The sequence below is a fragment of the Erpetoichthys calabaricus genome, chromosome 9 (assembly GCF_900747795.2).
Source record: "Erpetoichthys calabaricus chromosome 9, fErpCal1.3, whole genome shotgun sequence".
Lineage (NCBI taxonomy): Eukaryota > Metazoa > Chordata > Cladistia > Polypteriformes > Polypteridae > Erpetoichthys > Erpetoichthys calabaricus.
In genome coordinates, this window is record NC_041402.2 from 193,844,181 (window position 1) to 193,871,302 (window position 27,122).

The 27,122-nt window shown below is 46.5% G+C and overlaps 1 long non-coding RNA gene across 1 annotated transcript; it reads right to left on the minus strand.

The window, feature by feature from the left end:
• Window positions 1–15,433: 15,433 nt before the first annotated feature.
• Window positions 15,434–23,559, minus strand: LOC114657289 (uncharacterized). Its single transcript, XR_007935915.1, has 2 exons — window positions 23,278–23,559; window positions 15,434–15,857 (listed from the first exon to the last, which is right to left on the minus strand). It is a non-coding gene; the product is annotated as an uncharacterized LOC114657289 (long non-coding RNA).
• Between the last annotated feature and the right edge of the window lie 3,563 nt (window positions 23,560–27,122).

Below are 27,122 nucleotides of genomic sequence, written 5' to 3' on the forward strand. Positions count from 1 at the left end.
GCAAGATCGACAGGCGGATCAGTGCGGCATCCACAGTGATGAGGGCTCTGCATCGGCCTGTTGTGGTGAAAAAGGAACCGAGCTGCAAGGCGAAGCTCTCAATTTACAAGTCGATCTATGTTCCTACCCTCACCTGTGGTCATGAGCTATGAGTAGTGACCGAAAGAACGAGATTGTGAATACAAGCGGCTGAAATGAGTTTTCTCCGCAGGGTGTCTGGGCTCTCCCTTAAAGACAGGGTGAGAAGCTCAGAGTGGAGCCGCTGCTCCTCCGCATCGAGAGCAGTCAGATGAGGTGGCTCGGGCATCTGATCAGGATGCCTCCTGGTGAGGTATTCCGGGCACGTCTAACCGGGAGGAGTCCCCGAGGAAGACCCAGGACACGCTGGAGGGACTATGTCTCTCGGCTGGCCTGGGAACGCCTTGGGATTCTCCTGGAAGAGCGAGAAGAAGTGGCCGGGGAGAGGGAGAGTCTGGGCATCTCTGCTCAAGCTGCTGCCCCCACGACCCGATCTCGGATAAGCGGAAGAGGATGGATGGATGGATGGACAACTAAATACTGCTTCACTAAAAATCTTAGTTCGGAAAACACAGCAGGACTCGGATGTTCCTAGGAAATGAAAGACATACCACGGTTATCTTTGTTGAAAGGAGAGTCAATTATTATGTAGGCTGAGAAGGGTTCCCAAACTGAGACGACTGTATTTATTGTGTGTGTATATATATATATATATATATATATATATATATATATATATATACACACACACAGACACACACACACACATACATACATATACATATACACACACACACACACACACACACATCAAGCAGAACACAGATTACTGAAACATTCTCCTTCATGGTAATGGACCAACCACAAGGTAATGAACAGGCACAGGGGAGTTAGGATGCAGGGTGGAAGATTAAGGAGACAAAACAGAGGAAGAGGAGGCCGAGTAGACAGTGTTGTTCCTATTGAAATAAGGGCCACTACTATTTAGGACCACATTGTCAATCTTGGTCTCACAATGGCTGAGGCTGGTCGAAGGGTACAGCTAAATATTCGACAAACTACTGTGTGCTCAGTACTACAAACATTTCGTTGGGAGAACAAGTGGTACTGCAATGTAAAAATGTAGATTGTAAAGCTTCAAAGTACAGTTGGCAGTAACTTGCTTTTCTATATAATTTTCCTTACGCAGTTGATGCTGTATTGTGCACAAGTATTCTCACTGTGTGTATTTTCTCCATTTTACAATACTGTCCATACAGGACTTGAAGACTACCACACAGGGGCGGTCGAAGGCATGTGTTTACTATTGAACAAGAGGAGGCCATTTGTGCCATGGTTGGTTGCAAATAATGCCATTCGACTACAGGAGATATATTGTTGTCTTCAGTCACAACTCTCTGCATTTGAGAACTTATTTGTAATTGTCTCAACAATTGACAGAGTGCTGAAAAGACACAAAATGAGCAGGAAACAAAATCTACCAGGTCCCATTTGAAAGCTGCATTACCAAAATGTTCAGGTAAAATATTTTCATACTGTAATCTACAGTAAACAGAACAACTTTAGTTATGCATGGTACAATAAAGTAAAATCTGAACAGGTTTGTATCTAATGAAATTTTGTCCAAAATACTGTAAACAAAACATTTTACAGTACAGTCTTCTTTCGGCTGCTCCTGTTAGGGGCCACCACAGCAGATCATCTTGTTCCTTCTCTTTCTGTCCTCATCATCTTGCTCTGTCACACACACCACCCCAGCACATCCATAAACCTTCTCTTAGGCCTTCCTCTTCTCCTCTCACCTGGCAGCTCTATCCTTAGCACCCTTCTCTTTCCTCTGTAGATGTCCAAACCAACACCATCTCGCCTCTCTGACTTGGTCTCCCAACTGTCCCACCTGAGCTGATCCTCTAATGTCCTCATTTCTAATCCTGTCCATCCTCATCACACCCAATGCAAATCTTAACATCTTTAACTCTGCCATCTCCAGCTCCGTCTTCCTGTGCCACCGTCTCCAGCCCGTACAACAGAGTTGGTCTCACTACCGTCCTATAGAACTTCCCTGTCACTCTTTCCGATACCCATCTGTCACCAATCACTCCAGACACTCTTCTCCACCCATTCCACCCTGCCTGCACTCTCTATTTCACTTCTCTTCCACACTCCCCGTTACTCTGTACTGTTGTTCAGTTTCAAAGTTTAAATTGTCCTGTGCACATTAAGGAAACACGTTTCTCTGTACAATGAAATTCTTTCTTTGCTTTCCACACCAAATGACAAAACCAAACGTATAAAGATAAACATAAATAATAAGTAGCAGATAGGTAACTAACAGAGGCAGCATAAAGTATAAAACCAGAAGTATAAAGTGTATGGTGCAGGTAGGTGTGTGATGGACAAGTCCAATACAGTTGTGTGAGGTCGATAGAATGAGGTGGCCCACGGTTATAAACTCCAGTCAGTTATTTAGGAGTCTAATGGCCTTGGGAAAGAAAGAGTTCTTCAGCCTGGAAGTCCAGCATTTCATACGTCTGTACCTCCTGCCTGAGGGTAGAAATGTGAACAGTTCGTGTTGGGGGTCCCCGAGGATCGAGGCAGTTCTCCTGCGGACTCTACAGAGAGGGCAGTGGGGTCCTGGGGCCTCATGTATAACGCCGTGCGTAGAACTCACACTATAACATGGCATAAGCACAAAAGCAGGAATGTGCGTACGCACAGAAAAATCCCGATGCAGGAATCTGTACGTACGCAAAATTTCACGTTCTTCCACTACATAAATCCCGATCAGCGTGAAAAGTAACGTACGTGCCTTCTGTCCCGCCCCAACTCCTCCCAGAATTACGCCTCTGAATATGCAAATCAATATAAATAGCCTTCTGTGAAAAGACAATGGGAAAAGCACGGGGGAAAATAAGAATTTCAGCGAATACCAAGTGGAGGCAAAGGAAAAACGTACTATTTGTTGGTTTAAACAGTGATATAATCAACAAAAGGAAGATGATCGAGTGACAGAGTGTCGGAGAAACTCGAAGGCTCAAGTTCACAAAGTCGCACAGTGCCCGAAATAAAAAAGAAATCACCTATCAAAGTCGCCGTGGAAAGGCGAGTCGTAGCCCACCGTCTGAGTGTCATATGAAAGCTTATTAGGGTACAAACAAAAAAAAATAGGCACACAGTGGGAAAAAAGCACGAAATGTCAACTTTAATCTCGAAATTTCCACTTTAATCACGTAGTTTATTTTGCCATTAAAGTAGAACATCATAAACTTCATCTGAAAATCGTTTAATTTACTAGTTTCTCAAATCCCATTTTTAATAAAGTAGGACGTTAAATGCTTTGTTCTGGATTTGATCGTGTGTGTGAATCACTACCTGCTTCTTAAACAGGCTTCATCTTTCTCCGACAGGACACATAATCCATTACATTCGTGATATTACAGCTCTCTGAATAATTAAAATACTGAGATGTATACGTGATATCTTTTTCATGATGATAGGCATGAAAGCATGTTATTAAACATGGGAACACGGTGGCGCAGTGATTGTTCATATCTCACGCAAGAGGCTTGCTGCGCCATGTGCGACCTTCAATGAAATAATTTATTACAGCAGTACTGTCTCTTTCAAACGTACTAACCTCCAATTCCTGTCCTTACTTTTCTTTCTCCAAAAACCCAATCGCCACACAATCAGCTATATAGACGTGAAGCCATCTGTAAGCTTAAAACGCCGATTCTTCAAAACTTTTAAGGAACATAGAATAATTAAACATGTACTACGAAGATATTTCAATCAGTCTATCCGCCCAGTGTCGCGTCAGCACCAGCAAGAATACAACGCAGTGCAGGAACAATCCGTGAACTAGCTAGCGCTGCGGCACCGTGTCGTCACAGGTTTAATTATTAACAATACAGATTATTTAAATGAAGTTAAAGTTTTATCTGTATAATATAAGCAACATATTTTTGCTGCATTTCATCTTAAAAATGATATCATCATCACATGTAAATACGCGCTTTATAAAGTGGCGCAGGTTGTGCAATATTATAACTGTATCCCAAGTTTACAGTGAGGTAATTGTACTTATAAGTACAAACAGTTCTACAAGGAGCACTTGATGGACTGACTGAGTGCGTTTAGAGTTCTTGGGATGAAACTTTTTCTAAACCACGAAGTCCGTACAGGAAGTCTCTGAAGCGTTTGCTGTGGCTCAGGCAGCGTCTGCTTCATGCTGTATTCCTGAGAATTCTCTTTCCGATCAGCTACTGCTGTGATTCCTCACTCAGATACAATGATATAAATACTCCGAGTGGTACAGTGAGTAATATGGAAAAAGATGATCTGCTGTGGCAACCCTTAACGGGAGCAGCTCAAAGAAGAAGAAGATGCTGTGAGAGTAACAACGCTAAAGCAGTTATGGTGTTTGGAATACTATGGCTATTCCCTGGACCATTATATTGCTGCAGGCTAATTACGATCAGATGCATTACACTAATAAACAATATGCCGTTAATTTGTGTATTTATAAAGCCGCGTCAGGAATGTGGATCTAAGAAAGAAAGGGTGACCACGCAGGAACAGTAGCACTGCTTTGATGCTGGGTGCCGCCACTCTGCAAAACCGAGCGGAGAAATTGCGTACGCCAAGGTATGAGTTACCATGGAAATGTGCGTGGCCAAGTTTAAGTTTTATACATCGCGATTTGAGCATGGAAACGGGAGTATGCAACATTTCTGTGTGTACGCACCGTTTATACATGAGGCCCCTGGTGATCTTCTCAGCAGTCTTTCCCACTCTCTGCAGGCGTCTGCGGTCCATAGCAGTAGTGTTGCCGTACCACACGGTGATGCAGCTGGTCAAGATGCTCTTAACAATGCAGCTGTAGAAGTTGCCGAGGATCTTAGTCGACATACCAAACTTCCTCAGCCACCTCAGAAAGTACAGACGCTGTTGAGCCCTCTTGACCAGCTGTGTGGATGTTAAGTGTCCAAGGGAGGTCCTCACTGATGTAGACGCCTAGGTGTTTAATGCTGCTCACCCTCTCCACTTCAAGCCCTCGGATGAACAGTGGCCGGTGAGGTCTCCTCTCCTCCCTCATGTCCACTATCATCTCCTTCGTCTTGTCGGTGTTGAGGGTGAGGTTGTTGTCCTCACACCATGATGCCAGACTGGCCACCTCCCTCCTGTAGGCCACTTTGTCCCCTCCAGTGATGTGCCCTATCACTGCAGTGTCGTCTGTTAACTTTAGGATGATGTTATCTTTGTGGGAGGCGACACAGTTGTGGGTGAACAGGGTGGAGAGGATGGGGCTGAGGACGCATCCCTGTGGGGTGCCAGTGTTTGTGATAATGGTGGCTGAAATCCTAATACCATTCTTGACAGACTGGGGCCTGCCAGTCAGAAAGTCTAGGGGCCAGTCACAGAGGGTGGGGTGCAGGCCAAGTGCAGACACTTTATGGGGGATAACCGTGGTAAAGGAGGAGCTGTAGTCAACAAAGAGCATCCTGATGTAGGAGTCTTTGTTCTCCAGATGGGAGAGGGAATGATGTAGTGTGGCCGCAATGGCATCTGAGGTGGACCCATTGGGCCAGTAGGCATACTGCAGGGGGTCACACTTTAGTCATTACCTGGCCAGGATGCCTGGAGGGACCAGAAAGGGACAGTAATAGCTTCCAGGTCACGAGGGGGTAGCTGCCCTGGATAAAAAGAGGACCATGGGAAAAGGGACAAAGAGGTTCGGACCTGTTGGGAACCGTGGCCACCGGCAGGGGGCACCTTAAGCCTCATGGGACCTGGGGAACCGTCACTTCCGCCACACCAGGCAAGATGGTGGATGAACCTGCCAGGATGCTTCCGGGGCAAAGGGCAGCACTTCCACCACACAAGGAAGTGCTGCCAGAAGATCGTAATCAGCCACCTGTAGCACATCCGGGTGGAAATAAAAGGAGCTGCCTCCTAACAGTCGGGGAGCAGGACGAAGCTCCCAGGAGGAGATTGGCGGCTAAAAGACTAAGAAAGAAGGTTAATTGGGGAGATTTACTTGCTGTGGGCATTGTGTGGTGTTCGAGACTTTCTTCTTGTGATTGATTAAACGTGCGATTTTTGATAAAAATGTGGCTTCTGACTGGTGGTCAGAATATATACACACATACATTTACACACACACACACACACACACACACACACACACACTAGGGTCTTTGCCTCCTGCTTGCTTCGCTCGCCAGCCCCTGTGTTTGGTTAATCAGATATACAATTTTATTTTCTTCTTCGGAATTGTTTCAAATTATTTGCACTTTTACGTTAAAGCGTCATTAAAAACAATATTTTTTTGGAGACATACTGCCTGCGAGTGAATATCGTTTCCATGTCTCTAATAAATAATCCGACTTTTTCTAATGTTTGTCCCCGCGATTTGTTGATTGTCATAGCAAAAAGCTCTTCTCACGGTAAACAGTAAATGTTTTAATAAGAATGGCATATCACGATCTCCTTTGGTGTGTATTGTTATTCACAGAATAAGGTGAGAGGCGCCGAGCAGGTGTGGGTATACTTATTGCCCCCCAACTTGGAGCCTGTACATTGGGGTTTACCCCGGTGGACGAGAGGGTAGCCTCCCTTCGCCTTCTGGTGGGGGGACGGGTCCTAACTGTTGTTTGTGCGTATGCACCGAACAGCAGTTCGGAGTACCCACCCTTTTTGGAGTCCCTGGAGGGGGTGCTAGAGGGCATACCTTCTGGGGACTCCCTCGTTCTGCTGGGAGACTTCAATGCTCACATGGGCAATGACAGCGAGACCTGGAAGGGCGTGATTGGGAGGAATGGCCCCCCCTGATCTGAACCAGAGCGGTGTTTTGTTATTGGACTTCTGTGCCCGTCACTGATTGTCCATAACGAACACCATGTTCAAGCATAGGGGTGTTCATATGTGCACTTGGCACCAGGACACCCTAGGCCTGAGTTCGATGATCGACTTTGTGGTTGTGTCGTCGGACTTGCGGCCACATGTCTTGGACACTCGGGTGAAGAGAGGGGCGGAGCGGTCAACTGATCACCACCTGGTGGTGAGTTGGCTTCGATGGTGGGGGAGGATGCCGGTCAGGCCTGGTAGGCCCAAACGTGTTGTAAGGGTCTGCTGGGAACGTCTGGCAGAGCCCCCTGTCAGAAGTAGCTTCAACTCCCACCTCCGGCAGAACTTCGACCACATCCCGAGGGAGGTGGGGGACATTGAGTCCGAATGGGCCACGTTCCGTGCCTCTATTGTTGAGGCAGCTGACCGGAGCTGTGGCCGTAAGGTGGTCGGTGCCTGTCGTGGCGGCAATCCCCGAAACCGCTGGTGGACACCGGCGGTGAAGGATGCCGTCAAGCTGAAGAAGGAGTCCTACCGGTCCCTTTTGTCCTGTGGGACCCTGGAGGCAGCTGATAGGTACCGGCAGGCCAAGCGGAATGCGGCTTTGGTGGTTGCTGAGGCAAAAACTCGGGCGTGGGAGGAGTTTGGGGAGGCCATGGAGAACGACTTTCAGACGGCTTCGAGGAGATTCTGGTCCACCATCCGGCGTCTCAGGAAGGGGAAGCAGTGCAGTGTCAACACTGTATATGGTGGGGATGGTGCTCTGCTGACCTCGACTCGGGATGTTGTGGGTCGGTGGGGGGAATACTTCGAAGACATCCTCAATCCCATTAACATGCCTTCCAATGAGGAAGCAGAGCCTGGGGACTCGGAGGTGGGCTCCCCCCATCTCTGGGACTGAGGTCACCGAGGTGGTCAAAAAACTCCTTGGTGGCAGGGCCCCGGGGGTGGATGAGATACGCCCGGAGTTCCTCAAGGCTCTGGATGTTGTAGGACTGTCTTGGCTGACACGCCTCTGCAACATCGCATGGACATCAGGGACAGTGCCTCTGGATTGGCAGACCGGGGTGGTGGTCCCCCTCTTTAAGAAGGGGGATCGGGAGGGTGTGTTCCAACTACAGAGGGATCACACTCCTCAGCCTCCCTAGAAAAGTCTATTCAGGGGGCCTGGAGAGGAGGGTCCGTCGGATAGTCGAGCCTCGGATTCAGGAGGAACAGTGGGGTTTTCGTCCTGGTCGCGGAACAGTGGACCAGCTCTATACCCTTAGCAGGGTCCTGGAGGGTGCATGGGAGTTTGCCCAACCAGTCTACATGTGTTTTGTGGACTTAGAAAAGGCATTCGACCGTGTCCCTCGGGGAATCCTGTGGGGGGTACTCCGAGAGTATGGGGTACCGGCCCCCCTGATAAGGGCTGTTCAGTCCCTGTATGATCGGTGCCAGAGCTTGGTCCGCATTGCCGGCAGTAAGTCGAACCCGTTTCCAGTGAGAGTTGGACTCCGCCAGGGCTGCCCTTTGTCACCGATTCTGTTCATAACTTTTATGGACAGAATTTCTAGGCGCAGCCAGGGCGTTGAGGGGGTCCGGTTTGGTGGGCTCAGGATTGGGTCACTGCTTTTTGCAGATGATGTTGTCCTGTTTGCTTCATCAGGCCGTGATCTCAGCTCTCTCTGGATCGGTTCGCAGCCGAGTGTGAAGCGGCTGGGATGAGAATCAGCACCTCCAAATCCGAGACCATGGTCCTCAGCCGGAAAAGGGTGGAGTGCCCTCTCAGGGTTGGTAGCGAGATCCTGCGCCAAGTGGAGGAGTTCAAGTATCTCGGGGTCTTGTTCACGAGTGAGGGAAGAATGGAGCATGAGATCGACAGGCGGATCGGTGCGGCATCCGCAGTAATGCGGGCACTGCATCGGTCTGTCGTGGTGAAAAAGGAGCTGAGCCGCAAGGCGAAGCTCTCAATTTACCAGTCGATCTATGTTCCTACCCTCACCTATGGTCATGAGCTATGGGTAGTGACCGAAAGAACGAGATCGCGAATACAAGCGGCTGAAATGAGTTTCCTCCGCAGGGTGTCTGGGCTCTCCCTTAAAGATAGGGTGAGAAGCTCAGAGTAGAGCCGCTGCTCCTCCGCATCGAGAGGAGTCAGATGAGGTGGCTCGGGTATCTGATCAGGATGCCTCCTGGACGCCTCCCTGGTGAGGTGTTCCGGGCACGTCCAACCGGGAGGAGGCCCCGGGGAAGACCCAGGACACGCTGGAGGGACTATGTCTCTCGACTGGCCTGGGAACGCCTTGGGATTTTCCCGGAAGAGCTAGAAGAAGTGGCCGGGGAGAGGGAAGTCTGGGCATCTCTGCTCAAGCTGCTGCCCCCGCGACCCGACCTCGGATAAGCGGGAGACAATGGATGGATGGATGGATGGATGAATATATACATCACCTTTCTTTTTGCCTGTTAAAATTTGCATCGCTTCTCCGTGATCATCAGTATACACCTGACCGAATTGGTTTTTCTTTGAAATTTAACTGGTCGTTGCTTTAACAGATTCTGTCACTGTATGGTCCATTATTGTGTAAATCCATATTTTGTGCATTGAACGATGCAAATGCGAAGAGACTTTGTTGTCTACTCGCGGTCTTATTTCTGACCTCGATTTCTCCCGTTATTTTTTTTCAATCACACCTGGTCCTGATGATTAATCAACTTTTGTTTGCGTTAATGCGATCTTTTCTATCTTTTCTTTGATACTGTGGTGACTGGCTTAAGTGTTAAAAAAGTTTTACTTTAACAATCGTCAACTTCCTAACCCCACACACAAAAACTTTCTAGCACCTTCTCCAATGCCCCCCCCCTTACCACATCAATCAATACCCCACTATCAGTCTTCTGTGCTGTACTCCACCCTCCCTCAAATTGGACCGCACAGTCACTTAAAACCAAAAAGCCCTCAGCCGGTCTGGGACACTACAATACTTTCAGATTTTACTGTTTTCATATTCTGTACCTTTGTCTGCATGTGTAGCACGCCATCGTTTGTTTGAACCTTTTGAATTTGACTGCTTTCATAATCTCTTATCTGCCTTTTTTCTCTCCAACGCCTTTGGGTCTCTATTCTCCGTATTGCCCTTAAAATGCTTTATATGTGCGGAGAGCACAGGATCTGTGTGTACTACAGGACTGAGTGTTTTTTGATGGGTGAGCTCTTGTAGGATATCTTTTGTAATTAGGGCGTGTCTTGCAAGAATCTCATGTTCCATGTCCCTGGGACAATCTCTTGGCACCAAGTATCATGTTTACGGTCCCCACGAGAGCTCCGTGCCAAGTCTCTCTTGTCTTGCAGGTCTTTTAAATGTCTTCTGAGAAAATCACGGATCGTAGCCTTGCTTTTCAGGATTTTTTTTTTTTAAATAATAGATGTGTGTGTGTGTGTGTGTGTGTGAGAGAGAGTGACTGACTGGAGATCGGAGTAATTACATTCATAGTCTGAATCACAATCAGATTGTATGGGTGGTTACCTGGCAACCACATGTTACCTAGCGGTGCAACGTAAAGGGGCTTTGCCTCTGACGTCTCAGACCCACGAGGGGATTCAGTGGAGTGTACGCCTGATGAGCCCAAATGAGGGCGAAACACGTGTCGCGTACTCTTTGCATTATTTGACAGTAAACACTAACACACACACACACACAGCACTGTGCAAAAGATTTAGGCAGGTGTGAAAAAAAAAATGCTGTACACAAAGAATGCTTTCAGAAATACAAATGATTGATTATTGTGGTGGCACGGTGGCGCAGTGGGTAGCGCTGCTGCCTCGCAGTTGGGGGATCTGGGGATCTGGGTTCGCTCCCCGGGTCCTCCCTGCGTGGAGTTTGCATGTTCTCTCCGTGTCTGCGTGGGTTTCCTCCCACAGTCCAAAGACATGCAGGTTAGGTGCATTGGCGATTCTAAATTGTCACCTAGTGTGTGATTGGTGTGTTTGTGTGTGTGTCCTGCGGTGGGTTGGCATCCTGCCCGGGATTGGTTCCTGTGTTGGCTGGGATTGGCTCCAGCAGACCCCACGTGACCCTGTGTTTGGATTCAGCGGGTTGGAAAATGGATGGATGGATGGATTGCTTATTGTTATCACTTTACAAAATACAAAGTGAGTGAACAAAAGAGAAATCTAAATCAAATCAATATTTGGTGTTCCTACCTGTTGCCTTCAAACCAGCATCAATTCTTACAGGTCCACTTGCACAAAGTCAGGGATTTTGTAGGATTCTAGTCAGGTGTCTGATCAACCAATTCTACCAAACAGGTGCTGATGATCATCAATGTCACACGTAGGTTGAAACACAGTCATTAACTGAAACAGAAACAGCTTCAAACTGGGTGAGGAACAGCCAAACTCTGCTACCAAGGTGAGGTTGTGAAGACAGTTTCATGTCATGGCAAAATTGAGCACAGCAACAAGACACAAGGTAGTTCTACTGCATCAGCAAGGTCTCTCCCAGACAAAGATTTCAAAGCAGACTGGGGTTTCAAGATGTGCTGTTCAAGCTCTTTTGAAGAAGCACAAAGAAATGGGCAACGTTGAGGATCGTAGACGCAGTGGTCGGCCAAGGAAACTTAGTGCAGCAGATGAAAGACACATCAAGCTTATTACCCCTCGAAATCGGAAGATGTCCAGCAGTGCCATCAGCTCAGAACTGGAAGACACCAGCGGGACCCAGGTACACCCATCTACTGTCCGGAGAAGTCTGGCCAGAAGTGCTCTTCATGGAAGAGTTGCAGCCAAAAAGCCATACCTCCGACGTGGAAACAAGGCCAAGTGACTCAAGTATGCACGAAAACATAGGAACTGGGGTGCAGAAAAATGGCAGCAGGTGCTCTGGACTGATGAGTCAAAATTTGAAATATTTGGCTGTAGCAGAAGGCAGTTTGTTCGTCGAAGGGCTGGAGAGCGGTACAATAATGAGTGTCTGCAGGCAACAGTGAAGCATGTGGAGGTTCCTTGAACGTTTGGGGCTGCATTTCTGCAAATGGAGTTGGAGATTTGGTCAGGATTAATGGTGTTCTCATGCTGAGAAATACAGGCAGATACTTCTCCATCATGCAATACCATCAGGGAGGCGTAGGATTGGCCCCAAATTTATTCTGCAGCAGGACAACGAACTCAAACATACAGCCAAAGTCATTAAGAACTATCTTCAGCGTAAAGAAGAACAAGAAGTCTGGAAGTGATGATGATGTTGAGATCTGTGGGGGGCCATACCGAGTGTGTCTGGGATTACATGAAGAGACAGAAGGATGTGAGGAAGCCGACATCCACAGGAGATCTGGGGTTAGTTCTCCAAGATGTTTGGAACAACCTACCAGCCGAGTTCCTTCAAAAACTGTGTGCAAGTGTACCTAGAAGAACTGATGCTGTTTAGAAGGCAAAGGGTGGTCACACCAAATATTGATTTGATTTCGATTTCTCTTTTGTTCATTCACTGCATTTTGTGGATTGATGAAAATAAATGATTAACACGTCCATTTCTGAAAGCATTTTGTTTACAGCATTTTTTCACACCTGCCTAAAAACTTTTGGACAGACAGACATAATAAAATAAATAAAATGAACTAAGCAGTTCTAATATTTTCATCTTGATGTTCATTCTATTTTTCTAATTGTTTTATTTATTATTCTCTAATTTGCACCTTTCACGATTCCGTGTTGTTTGCCTGGCTGTCGTTTTTAATTGTCACTAATAACATACAATGAAGGGGGGAAAACTGCAGCAGAGAGAGAAGGCAAAATAAAATCAACAAGAGAGTTCAGCATTTCAGTCTCTAGCAAAAGCAGAAATATTTCTAAATGTCTTATAAAATGTAACAATCATGGCAACCATGCTTTCTTAATGGAGATTAAGAGAAGAGAAAAATACCAGGTAATTAATTGAGATCAGTGATTAGGAGTCTGGTTGAAGTAAAAACCTGAAGCCACAGCAGGCCCCAGGACCGACTGAGACCACCGTTTAGAGTATTTACAGTGATCCCTCGCTATAATCGCGCTTCGTCTTTCACGGCTTCACTCCATCGCAGATTTTAAATGTAAGCATATGTGAATATATATCGCGGATTTTCACTGCTTCGTGGATGTCTGCGGTCTACAGTATGTGTGCTTCCTCAGTTGATTTGCCCATTTGAATTCAAACAAGGGACGCTATTGGGCGGATGGCTGAGAAGCTACCCAATCATAGCACGCGGTTAAGCTCCTGGGTGCTGTGCTAACTCTCGAGCGTCTCGCGACCATTTCTACGAATGGCAAAAGATCTCCAGACATCAGTTGAAGAATGGGACCCACAAATGATTCGTTCTCTGCAATTTAAAAATGCTCTTGACGGCGCCACGAAAGTGAATATGAAAAAGCAGCCCCAGCAACTGCCCATCACGATGTTCATTACATGTAAAACACTGCCTAGTACGCCTTCAGTGGAAGAAGACAACGGCGGTGCTACACAGTCGCCTGAAGAGGCTCCTTTAGAACAGCTGTGACAGTGCAGTAAGTGTCATCGTTATCTGACAAGTTGGCGAGTACCCAAAACTATTTTTCTACGTATTTAGTACATGTATGTACGTTTATTGTAACTGCACACATTTACACAATTTTTTTCCTTGCATTGTAGGTATTTATTGCCGGTGGCCTGTCTATCGTAATGGCTGTAACAAATATGATATCGGAGATGCTCTACAGTATCTGGGCAGCACGGTGGCACAGTGGTAGCGCTGCTGCCTCGCAGTTGGGAGATCTGGGGACCTGGGTTCGCTTCCCGGGTCCTCCCTGCGTGGAGTTTGCATGTTCTCCCCGTGTCTGCGTGGGTTTTCCTCCGGGCGCTCCGGTTTCTTCCCACAGTCCAAAGACATGCCAGGTTAGGTGGATTGGCGATTCGAAATTGGCCCTAGTGTGTGATTGGTGTTGGGTGCGTTTGTGTGTGTCCTGTCGGTGGGTTGGCACCCTGCCCTGGATTGGTTCCTGCCTTGTGCCCTGTGTTGGCTGGGATTGGGCTCCAGCAGACCCCCGTGACCCTGGTGTTCGGATTCAGCAGGTTGGAAAATGAATGGATGGATGGATCTAAAGTATCTTTAAAGTAACATTTTGGTTTATGTACAGCATTTACGTTATAGATTTTTCACGTATTTTTATATTACCTACTCAATTACAATATGTTTAAAACTGTATTACGTATTAAATAAAACTCCTCAATGACATACGATATGTATGTTTGTGAGTAGTATATAAACTGTTTACATACATAATTTCAACGAATCTTACCTAATAACTAAGAATATAAAGGGGTTATGCTGTATAACTGTACGGGGAATGTTTATAAACCATGTGGGAGAGTTTATAAGGACTTAAAATAAATAGATAAAAATAACCATATAAACATATGGTTTTCTACTTCGCAGATTTTCTTATTTCGCGGGGTGGCTCTGGAACGCAACCCCGCGATGGAGGAGGGATTACTGTACACCAGAAACCAGAATCGGGGAGGGCAGAGGAGAGAAAAAAACAAAACACCAAATCAGACTCGGTCTCGGCCTTGCAGTGTGAACACGTCACCCAAACAGATAATCGAGGAGCTGAAAGGACGTGAAGCATTTCTGAAAGGAAGGACGGAAGAGCATCTGCTTAACTCCATTTAATAAGAAAGACAACAAGCAGCGGCTGCGAAGAACCAAATGGAGGCTTCAGTTCCACAAAGCGTGGCTTGGATTCCCAATTCATCTCCATAACTCACCTTTCCTCAGGACATTATTCACATTCTCCAACAGGGAGAGATTGTAATAATCGAGCCTTTCGTCCTCCTGAAGCAGCTGGAGCAAATCCCTGGTGTCGCACGTAAAGACTTCTCCCCGCAGGTCCACCCACTTCCCGCTGTGCTCCAAGACCGAATCGTCAGCGACCTGGACGATGACTTGGGGGTTCACGATCCCATAGAAGCCGCTCATCGTGAAAGGATTGGTTAGAAAGCTGAAAATGTCACCTTCAGGGTATGCAGATCTGAGGGAGGACACTCGAGATCGGTCCAATTCTTAGAACTGCTTTGGCAGGAACAGTTTATCCAAACCGTGGACCACCACAAACCTTTGGAGTACATGGTCCTGTAGAGGCAATCGTTGAGCGCCACAACCAACTTTAAGTCAGGGAAGCCCCCCTGCAGCTTTGGGTAATCCCACCTTTTGGATGGGATGAAGAACGAATCTCCCGTCAGGTTGAAAACCTTCAGAAACCCTTCCTTGTAGTAGTAGTCCAGATACCTTCTGGATTTGTGCGTGCAGCCATCTTTGTAAAGGATCACCTTCTCGGCCCCCAGCAGTCTGAACATCTCCAAAGACTGGACGAGCTCAGAGACGTTATAATTCTTGGAGAGAGTGGGAACGCAGACGACGAGTCCGGGCCGGGGCTGTGCGGGTCTGCTCCGCCTGGTGTTGAGGAGTTTCAGGGTGACTGCAGACGAGGGTCCTCAAGACTTCGACTCACCTTCACCCAGGTGAAGTTAGAAGAATCACACGGGTGGCCCGCAGAGGAAGTGTGCCAGTCCATAACGCCATATGGGCAGAGAGTTGAAGGCGGAGGGGAGGGCCTCAGTGGAACGCATGCCACTCTCACACCTCACGTGGCACAAAAGTCGATCTCCGTCATCGACCCAGTGATCACCATCCACAAGTCCAATCAGTCGAATCGCAGCCCCGCCCTTCATCTGCCCGTTGAGGTTTTCTCGATCGTCGTAATACGACGAAAACAGCAGATACTTGGCGGGTTGCCTTTTTGCCCATATGAAGCTCGGCAGGTGCCATTCAGTTTGAAAGAAAACAAAAAGGATAAAAAAAAAGGCAAAAATGAAAACCGCACAGAGCCGCTGCTGGAATGACGGCCAGGACATGTCGATCACTGGCAGTATGCACCTTGGCGGTAGTCTTCTCCCTTGCAGGGGGTTTGCTTGACTGCTCCTTCACGAGGTCCATGGAGCCTGTAACATAAAATGAGGGAGAAGAAATTAACAGCAAGAAGAAAAACTCCTCCACTGTAGAACCTTCCCTCACCTTTTTGAGGGCCGTAACTGGTGGGCCCGTTTAGGTTCTCCATTGCCGAGACACCAGCGGGTCTAGGTGGTTTGCATCTTTAATCCACTTATCTAAAAGGATGGCTCCACGGGGTCCAGGACCGCTGTAACAGTCACCATATTGTTAAATTCAAAGCATTAACGTGCATATTGAGTCATGGACTTCATGAGAAGGATCTGACTGGGGGTCTAGAAAAACATCGGGAGGTGGGAAAAGAATCATCAGACAGTGAAGAACTTCGAGGTGGAATACGCAACACGGCCACCAAACACCAAGGAATCACTAAACCTCAGAAAGTCGAGACTGGACGGCACCCACTGGGCAACATTGATGGATCCCAACTCCACGGAAGTGGGGGAAGCGCCAACCTACAAATACACCCACCGGCCACTTTATTAGGTACACCTGATCAACTGCTTATTAATGCAAATATCTCATCAGCCAACCACATGGAAGCAGCCGAATGCATTTCAGCCTGTAGACATCTTCAAGACCACCTGCCGAGGTTCAAATGCTGGAAGAAAGGCGACTGAAGGGACTTTGAAGGTGGCCAGATGGGCTGGTCAGAGTATTTCAGAAACTGCTGATCTGCTGGGATTTTCACACACAGCCATCTCTTGGGTTTACAGAGTGGTCAGAAAAAGGGAAAATACCCAGTGAGGGCACATCTCTTATGATGCCAGAGGAGAATGGCCAGACTGATCCGAGCGGATAGAAAGTCAACAGGAACTCAAGCACTCGTTACAAGCGAGGTATGCAGATGAGCAGCTCTGAACGCACAACATGTCGAACCTTAAAGCAGATGGGGGGGGCTACAGCAGCAGGAGACCACCTGGGTGACACTCCTGTCAGCTAAGAACAGGCAACGGAGGCTAAAATTTACATGGGCTCACCAAAAGTGAACAACAGAAGATTGGAAAAGCGTCACCTCGTCTGACGAATCTCGATTTCTGCTGCGACATTTGGATGGTCGGGTCAGGATGTGTCATCACCAAAATGAAAGCCTGGATCCCTCCCACCTTGTATCAACGCTTCAAGCTGGTGTCGTAATGGTGGGGGTTTATTTTCTTGTCACACTTTGGGCCCCTTTGTACCAACTGAGCATCGTTAAAATGCCACAGCCTACTTGAGTATTGTTGTTGACCATGTCCATCCCTTCATGACCACAGGGTGCCCACCTTTTAATGGCTCCTTTCAGCAGGATAACCAGCCATGTCACAAAACTCAAATCATCTCAAACTGGTTTCTTAAACATGACAAGGAGTTCACTGGACTCAAATGGCCTCCACAGCCACCAGATCTCAATCCCATAAAGAAACCTTTGAATGTGCTGGAACAGAAGATTCACATCATGGACGTGCCGCCGACAAATCGGCAGCAACTGAGTGATGCCATCATGTCAATGTGGACCAGAATCCCAGAGGAACGTTTCCAATCTTTGCCATGAAGAATTACCGCAGTTCTGAAGGTGAAAAGGGGGTCCAACCAGGTACTAGCAAGGTCTACCTAATAAAGTGGCCACGACTGTATGTCATATAAAGAATGTGTTACTCAACCAAATGACAATATTGATGTGCATCTACAGGACAAACACAAATGAATGGCCTAAACTAGCGGGAATAATTGGTGTTGGGATTAGAGACGGGGACAAATTCAAGCACCACAGTACACACTTGATGTTAAAAACTGTAAAACTACAGTAAACCAAGTAGAAAAACGGGACATCACGCGATTGTCACTTGGCTGCCCACCCTTCCATTTAAAGGCGACGTCCACACCACAGCATTTTCATTTGAAGACGCCCTCCCGAGTCTCACGATTCTGAAACCGCCAGCTCGAGGCTGTGGTGTCAAATTGGACTAATCGCCCACTGATTGGCTCGTGCATATCATGTGACCGTTCCCCGATTGGACCCCGTTCGTCACCACAGACATAGAATTACCAGACGCTGCATGACCAGGAGTATCGTACGCTAATGTCGCTGCCATATTGCAAGTGGCACTGCTGTGGAGTGAAGTAGTGGATAAAGATGCCTGACGCATGTGCTGCTTGGGATTGTACAAACCGCTGAACGCAGGGATTACATTTCATAGGTAAAGCTGAACAATTGTTTTGATTATATTTGGCCATTAGGATATCCCGTTTTAGAACCTTAACTTTAGCTACGCCACGCTAAGCTAGCAAAGCTATGCATTCATACCTGGTGGCACGGATCGTGGACTATCTTACAGACAGACCTCAGTATGTGCGTCTCGGGAACTGCAGGTCTGACATTGTGGTCAGCAGCACAGGAGCGCCACAGGTGACTGGACTTTCTCTGGTCCTGTTCAGCCATCAGACTTCCAATACAACTCTGAGTCCTGCCACATGCAAAAGTTCGCGGACGACAATGCTATCGTGGGCTGCATCAGGAGTAGTATAGGAACCTAATCAAGGACTTTGTTAAATGGTGCGACTCAAACCACCTACAACTGAACACCAGCAAAACCAAGGAGCTGGTGGTGGATTTTAGGACCACCAGGCCCCTCATGGACCCCGTGATCATCAGAGGTGACTGTGCAGATCTATAAATACCTGGGAGTGCAGCTGGATGATAAACTGGACTGGACTGCCAATACTGATGGTCTGTGCGAGAGAGGACAGAGCCAACTATACTTCCTTACAAGGCTGGCGTCCTTCAATATCTGCAATAAGATGCTGCAGATGTTCTATCAGGCGGTTGTGGCGAGCGCCCTCTTCTACGCGGTGGTGTGCTGGGGAAGCAGCATAAAGAAGAGGGACGCCTCACGCCTGGACAAACTGGTGAGGAAGGCAGGCTCTATTGTAGGCATGGAGCTGGACAGTTTGACATCTGTGGCAGAGCGACGGGCACTGAGCAGACTCCTATCAATTATGGAGAATCCACTGCATCCACTGAACAGGATCATCTCCAGACAGAGGAGCAGCTTCAGCGACAGACTGAGGAGATCGTTCCTCCCCCACACTATGCGACTCTTCAATTCCACCCGGGGGGGGTAAAACGTTAACATTATATAAAGTTATTGTCCGTTTATCCATCCATCCATTATCAAACCCACTATATCCCAACTACAGGGTCACAGTGGTCTGCTGGTGCCACTCTCAGCCAACACAGGGCACAAGGCAGGAAACAAACCCTGGGCAGGGTGCCAGCCCACCACAGGGCACACACACTAGGGACAATTTAGGATCGCCAATCCACCCAACCTGCATGTCTTTGGACTGTGGGATGAAACCCACGCAGACACGGGGAGAACATGCCACGTAGGGAGGAAGCGAACCTGAGTCTCCTAACTGCGAGGCAGCAGCGCTACCCACTGCACCACCCAATTTACAAATAAAATTAAAAAAAAAATCAGTGACCAATATAGCGCCCCCTATTTTTTTCAATAACAGTCATAAGCCTTCTGTTCATGGCGTCGGTCAGTTTCTTCATTGGTTTGACGATCAACTTTTTGTGCAGCAGTGACCACAGCCTCCAGACTCTCTTCAGAGAGGTGTATTGTTTTCCTTCCCGTAAATCTCACGTTTAAGAAGGGCCCACAAGTTCTCAGTAGGGTTTAGGTCAGATGGGGGGGGGGGGGGGGGGCATGTCATTATTCTGTCATCTTTAAGGCCTTTACTGGGTAGCCACACAGTGGAGTACTTCAGTGCAAGCGATGGAGCATTGGCCTGCATAAAAAGCATGGTCTTCTTGAACGATGTAGACTTTATCCTGTATCACTGTTTTATTATTTTATTATTTGCATTTATATTGAGCTTTTCTCACTACTCAAAGCGCTTAGCAATTGCAGGTTAGGGCCTTCCGTGCTTAAGGGCCCAACAGAGCAGAGTCCCTTTTGGCATTTTACGAGATTCGAACCGGCAACCTTCCAATTGCCAGTGCAGATCCCTAGCCTCAGAGCCACCACTCCGCCTCTTAAAACAAAGCGTCTTCTAAACACTGGCAGTAGGTTTGGGAGTTCATCTTCAACACGAAAAAGGTCCAACTAGCTCATCTTTATATATATATATATATAAAAAAAAAAACAGCCCATAGCAGTACCCCACCTTACTGGCATCGGAGTCAAAGCGGAGCTCTGTGCCCGTCACTGATCCACGGGCCCATCCATCTGGTCCGTCAAGAGTCCCTCTCATCTCATCAGTCCATAAAACCTTTGAAAACAATCTGTCTTCAGATATTTCTTGGCCCAGTCCGGACATTTCAACTTCTGTTTCTAGTTCAGCGGTGGTCGGGTTTCTGCCCCCCCTTACCTTGGCCAGGTCTCTGAACACCTTGTACTTCTGGGCACTCCAGGTAGGTTGCACTTCTGGAATATGACAGCACTGGAGGATAACGGGTTCCTGGTAGCTTCACGTTTGATTCTTTTCAAATCTAATTTGCGTCTCTCACCCAACCCCGCCCCGCCCCGTTTCTTTTCTTGCGACCCTGTTGACTATTTGCAACAAAACGTTTTGATTTTGGGGGTGTGATCAGAGAACCATCAGAGTGCTGCATCCTTCTGAAAGACTTTTTACAACTTTTGACTTTTCAGAGTCAGTCAAGTCACTTTTTTGGCCCATTTCGCACGTGGAAAACAAGCTGCCTAATAGTTGGGCACTCAATGATATAAGGTGTCAATCTCCTTAGGCCACACCCTCCCTCATTACACAAACACATCACCTGACATGCTGAAATCCAATAAGCATTCAAGTTTATACAGCTGGGGGTTGGAATATACACATAAAAATGACGACAAAATAATTACATTTATATAGCTATGGTCAAAATACTCAATTGTGCACACACAGTGCATGTCTATGCTCGTCACAAGCAAAGTGGCCGAGAAAATGTTTTTACTCGTGCGTTTCGATAACAATTCCATCTCATCGGCAATCCAAACCAAATTTTTTTTTGTTTTTTCAAATTTGCTGTTGTGGCTTTTCTGTGTAAATCGTGCGCTGCTAATGAACGTCAAGCATGGAGGACACGTCCTCTTCCGTGCGCTAACCCAACGCAGGCGAAAAGCGACCCCAGTTACGCCGTCGGTGGTTTTAGTGCCGGCAGACGACGTGAAAACGCCAGCCGGGGATCGTCTTCACTGCCAAAGAAAAGCGGAAACGTGGATGGAGCGCAAGAAGTTCTTAGTTCAGTGGTCCTCAAACTGTGGGGCGGGTCCCACTAGGGGGGCGCGAAGTAACAAAAAAAAAAAAAAGGGGGGGGGGGGGGGGCGAAGATGTGAAAAAAAAAATCGAAAATATGATAAATACATATTGAAACCAAAACAAATTAACTTAAACTACATTATGATGCTAGAAAAATAAATCTAGAGTTAGATAAATGTCGATAAAAGTAGGTATAAAATATGCATCTACGATATATCAATTAAAAAAAGAACAAATTGGTATTAGTGGGCTCCTTTCAAAGAAACGTTAGGGGGCGCGATTAAAACGGTTATGAAAACTCGGGTCGCAAATACTTAAATAAATAATAATAATAATAATTCATCACATTTCTATAGCGCTTTTCTCAGTACTCAAAGCGCTATCCACACAGGGAGGAACCGGGAAGCGAACCCTAATCTTCCACATTCTCCTTACTGCAAAGCAGCAGAAACGCTGGGCTAGTTGTTGCCCCGCTTTAAAAACTTCTAAATTACTGACCCTCAATTCTGGCCACAGCCTGTTTAAGACCCCCACAGGTCCCCCAAGCGACTTTGAGAGTCGAACTTGCTTTAAATTATGGAAGTGCGCAGACACCCAGTCGCTTCATGCGGCCCACTCTTAACGTTGGCGTGCAGACGGCGAGTATTAAAAATGCCCTTCGGTGCGCACACACTGTAATGTGATTAACCCGATAGGTGGGCAGTTCCTTGGCGATTTCAGCGTCCGACTAGTAGATTATTTCTCGCAGAAACAATTTGAAATGGGGGCAAGGGGCGGTAAAGAGAGAAATCTCACACCTCACTTGAAAAAAAGAAAAGAAAAAAGCCGATTGCAACCTTAAAGAAAAATCTCCAAAACAGAGTGGGGGTTACCTGCTGGTGCTCAGGTTTCCTTCCACTGTTCAAAGATATGCAGGTTAAGTGCATTGGCAAACCTAAATTGGCCTGTGTGTGTAATTGGGGGCAGGGGTGAATGCGTGTGTGTGTATATTATAATGATGAACTGGTGTCCAGTCCTGGCTTGTGTCCTATGCTAACTAGGATGGGCTCCAGCACACTACCCAAACAATTAAGCCCCTTGACCCCATTCTGGCATTGCCAGGTTAGAAAACGACTGACGGACCACCCATCCATCTCTCTTTTTCCAAACCTGTTGTTCCAGTGCACCCGCTAGCTGAAGGGACGGCCACCTACGAGAACTCTCTTAGCAACTGGCACAGAGGCGTGGCGCTCCCACAGTGGAACAGAAGGGGCGGGGCTTTATGCAAATATAGAAGAGACGCGCGCCTCAAACCGGTTTAGGTGAAATCAACGTAATTGGAAACGGTGAAAACTGACACCTTATTAAAGTATTAGTGTTGATTTTGAGCAAGTTTACCATCAAAATAGGTGGATAAAGACAATTGTATTAATGAGGCATACGAGAATTACTTTAAAAACGACTGTTAGTACTAGGGTGTTGTACCGTGTTAGCCATTATGAATGTAGAGAAAAGCCAAGCAAAAATGACACCTTTTATTGGCTAACTAAAAAGATTACAATACGAGTTCGATAGCTTGCATATTGTAATCTTTTTAGTTAGCCAATAAAATGTGTCATTTTGCTTGGCTTTTCTTTAAAAAACGACGTAATATCAAACAAGAAGAGTTTAAGTTGTATTAAAAACAACCCCGTTAGTTCATTTTAGAATAGGAGCCGATCAGCGGATGCCTCCAACGTCCTCCTCCTTAGCTTCTGCAATGGTCAACGTGCGTTGCTTTCGGGGCACATTCGAATTTATCCAAGGACTAAAAGCGGAAGACGACCATTGGGATATAAGATGGGTCGCTCTTACTCTCCAATGAACGGAGTATTTTATTTCTGTACACTCACTCACTCACTCACACTATATTAATCCCTGGTGGGGAGTGTTCTTTCAGCAGGATCTTTGAGGGGCACTGCGCGGGTTTAGCCGTTGTGAGGAGACCCTGAAGTAGTTTTCGGATTATGGGTCTTGGCCCGTCCATTATTTGATGGACGATATTTAACCCTCCATGTGTTCAACACTTTAAGGGGATTTTCACTGGTCAGTTTCTAGACCCTGAACCGCACAAATAAATAAATTAATCCCCCCGGCTTAATTTATTTACACACCTTAAAATACACCGGTCACCTTCATCCTTACCTTTGAAAAGCGGCCAACCATCTGGGGGACAAACGAAAAGAAGAAGTGCGCCTCACGCGCGGCCTCGCAAATTACACTTGAAAGCAGAAACTTAGAAAAGATTCTGTGTGCGTCAACCATGAACTAAACTCCGCAATCAGCTCTTGCAGACATCAGAGGCGCAGATTTGAAGCGCAGCGGACGCGCGGCAGCTTTAATTTGTTAGACTCGCCGGTCAACACACCTGCAAAGAAACCGCTTCACTGTGCCGCGCGTGATTGGGCGAGGAGACTAAAAGACCCATTTAGCTCCGCCTCCTCCTCTTCCTCGTTCTCCTCCACCTCAAGTGAGGTGAACTGGAGCGGCCGAGAGCTGCCCGAGTTAAACTCCTTCACACTGAGCATGCGTCCCACGGGCTCCCGCTGGCCAAAACATTCAAACGCTGAAGTCCTGCGCTTACGTGCTGCTTCACCCACGCTGTCATATTTATCGGTCTCCTGTAAAATACTGCATCTCCCGCTCGTGACAAGTAAAGGTCGATCTATTTATTATATAGCGCCGTTCATATCTATCTATCTATCTATCTATCTATCTATCTATCTATCTATCTATCTATCTATCTATTATATAGTGCCTTTCACATACTATCTATCTATCTACTCTATCTATATATCTATCTCTATCTATTATATAGTGTCTTTCTTTCTATCTATCTATCTATCTATCTATCTATCTATCTATCTATCTATATTATATAGTGCCTTTCATATACATGTATCTATCTATCTATCTATCTATATATCTATCTATCTATCTCACTATCTATCTATCTATCTATCTATCTATCTATCTATCTATCTATCTATCTATCTATCTATCTATCTATCTATCTATCTATCTATCTATTATATAGTGCCTTTCACATACATCTATCTATCTATCTATCTATCTATCTATCTATCTATCTATCTATCTATCTATTATATAGTGTCTTTCTCATCTATCTATCTATCTATCTATCTATCTATCTATCTATCTATCTATCTATCTATCTATCTATCTATCTATCTATCTATCTATCTATCTATCTATTATATAGTGCCTTTCACATACATCTATCTATCTATCTATCTATCTATTATATAGTGCCTTTCACATCTATCTATCTATCTATCTATCTATCTATCTATCTATCTATCTATCTATCTATCTATCTATCTATCTATCTATCTGCAGTGGACAGATCCATTCACTTTCTGCAAATTTTATTGAGTTATAATTTAATTTTCCATTTACACTCAGTATACTATAATGACAAAGTGTCTCTGTTTTTAGAAAGGCTTGCAAATTTTTTAAAATCAAAAAGTGAACTCTCCCCTTCCTAAAAGTTTTCAGATCCTCTAGCATGGCACTCCACATTGTGCTCAGGTGTCTCCTGTTCATTTTATTCCTCCTTGAGAAGTGTCCAGAACTTGATGGGGGTCCACCTGTGACCAACTGACCTGACTGGACGCCATTTAGAAAGGCCCACCCCTACCTGTGTAGAGGAGGATCCACAGTTCACACTGCATGTCGGGACAAAAACAAAGCCCTGAAGTCCAACTCTGTAGACCCCTGCGGTCAAATGACAGTGAGGCGCAGATCAGGGTGAGGGGATCAAACCACTCCTAAAGCTTTGAGTGTCCCCAGTAGCACAGTGGCCTCAACAATTGTGACGTTTCATTGAGTTTTCTGTTTGGCCAAACTGAGTAAGCGGGCGAGTAGGGTCTTGGTCAGGGGGTGAACCCGAACCCATTGGTCAACATAGAAGCGCATCAGAAATCCTCTGCTGAGATGGCAGAACTCGTCAGAATGACCGCCATCTGAGCCGCACTCCATCTGTCAGGCGTTTATGGTAGAGTCACTAGATGGAAGTCAACCCTGAGTACAAGGCATTTGAGGGGCTCTGAGGGTCAGAGGGTGAAGATTCTCTGGTCTGAGGAGACACAAAGTGAGCTCTCTGGGCAGAACTCAAAGCACTTTGTTTGGTGAAGACCAAGCGTTGCTCACAACTTGCTTTATGCCATCTTAACTAGGTAAAGAAAATCCGATGCCAGGACGTTGCATGTAGGAAGCACTTCTGAGTCAGAAGGAAGCCCCCACAAAGTAAGGACTGCTAATCCCTGCTGCTCCCCCTGGTGGCACTCATGGAAACCCAGCAGGGCTGCCCCACGGGTTGTGTACAGTGCCAACAAGGTTTTCAAATAGGTACCCTGGATCAGGAATGCTGCCATCTAGTGGGTGGGGAGCAGGTTGCCTCCTCCTCTTCCTCCATTATACTGACCTCCTGGCCTGGTAAAATTCTTTAGTCCAGTCACACCAAGGCTGCCAGTGTGCCCTGCGCTATTTTAATATTGCCATCTCGTGCCAACCTCCTGGCTGAGGCAGGGCCTGCTTTGCTTCCTGGCCTCCCTTTCAGGTCAGGAATGAAGAACCGTCCCTGCAGAGTGAGATGCCAGCCCATGCCCGCCGCCCATCACAGCATGCCTTCATTTCATCTCCGTTGAGTTTAGCTGTGGAGGTTCAGCTCCTTCAGTTTTTCCTCGTCGATTGCTCTCCGTGGTCCTGAAATCAGCCAGGCAGCTGTCCTCTGGTCCCTTTGCTGTGTCTTTCTTGTCATATGCCCATCAAAACTGCCACAGACAGGGCAACACATGGGCACCGCACAGCTAAACCCGAACTCATCCGAGGCGGAGTCCACAGAGTGGGTGCGCTATATAACTGGAAGGTTCAACCTGAAGACAGCAAAAATAAAGGAGAACGTCGCCATTTCAATTCATTACGGCAGTACAGTGCGCAGACCACCAGCAGACCACCAGCCGTGGCTCAGACAAGCTTTGCTTTCCCCTGCTTTGGCTTATTGTCATTTCTTTTGTCCTTTTTGATATTTGTGATGTATTATTATTAATATTACTAATCATGTTTTTTCATTAATTACGCAAATCTTCTTAATGTGGTTCTCCTAATTCACTATTTAGCGTCTGCGTATTGTGTTGTCTCGGACACCCAAAAGGAGGGTGTGGGACCACCCTGACGTCACCAATTCAAGGACCGCCCACAGCCCGTTTGTCTAAGTCAGGCAGGGGAGCTCATTGGTATTTCAAGAGGGCCATTTTTGCTAGGACTGATTTTCTGGCTTCCAGAATTTTCTTTTGCTTCTATTTTTCAGTTTGAACTGCCGGATTGCAGATTTAAGTTTGTGGCGGTGGTGGGCGAACCCTTTTTTACCTTGATAATATTTATTTGTTCTTCTTTTGTTAATTTTAATAAACATCATAATTTATGAAGATTTTAGACTGAACTTATCTCTGTTGCCAGGGCTTTCATGGTTTTCCCCCACTTGTGTAGTATTCTGATACGTGTTGCACATTTTTACGTGTTTTTAGAGCATTACCTTCACGGGTAGGACTTGGGCAGGCCAAAGCCAGCCAGTAAAGTTTAAGGGCAAGGCTGCTTTGGGTGAGGCCTTTTTTAGGAAGGGGCTACTGGCCTGTTTTGAGGGTCTTTTAGAGGCTTCACATCATTTTGTGTGCTGCTCAGTGTCTGCCATTCCTCCAATCTTAAGTTTGTGGCGGTGGTGGGCGAACCCTTTTTTACCTTGATAATATTTATTTGTTCTTCTTTTGTTAATTTTAATAAACATCATCATTTATGAAGATTTTAGACTGAACTTATCTCTGTTGCCAGGGCTTTCACGGTTTTCCCCCACTTGTGTAGTATTCTGATACGTTTTGCACATTTTTTCGTGTTTTTAGAGCATTACCTTCACGTTTAGGACTTGGACAGGCCAAAGCCAGCCAGTAAAGTTTAAGGGCAAGGCTGCTTTG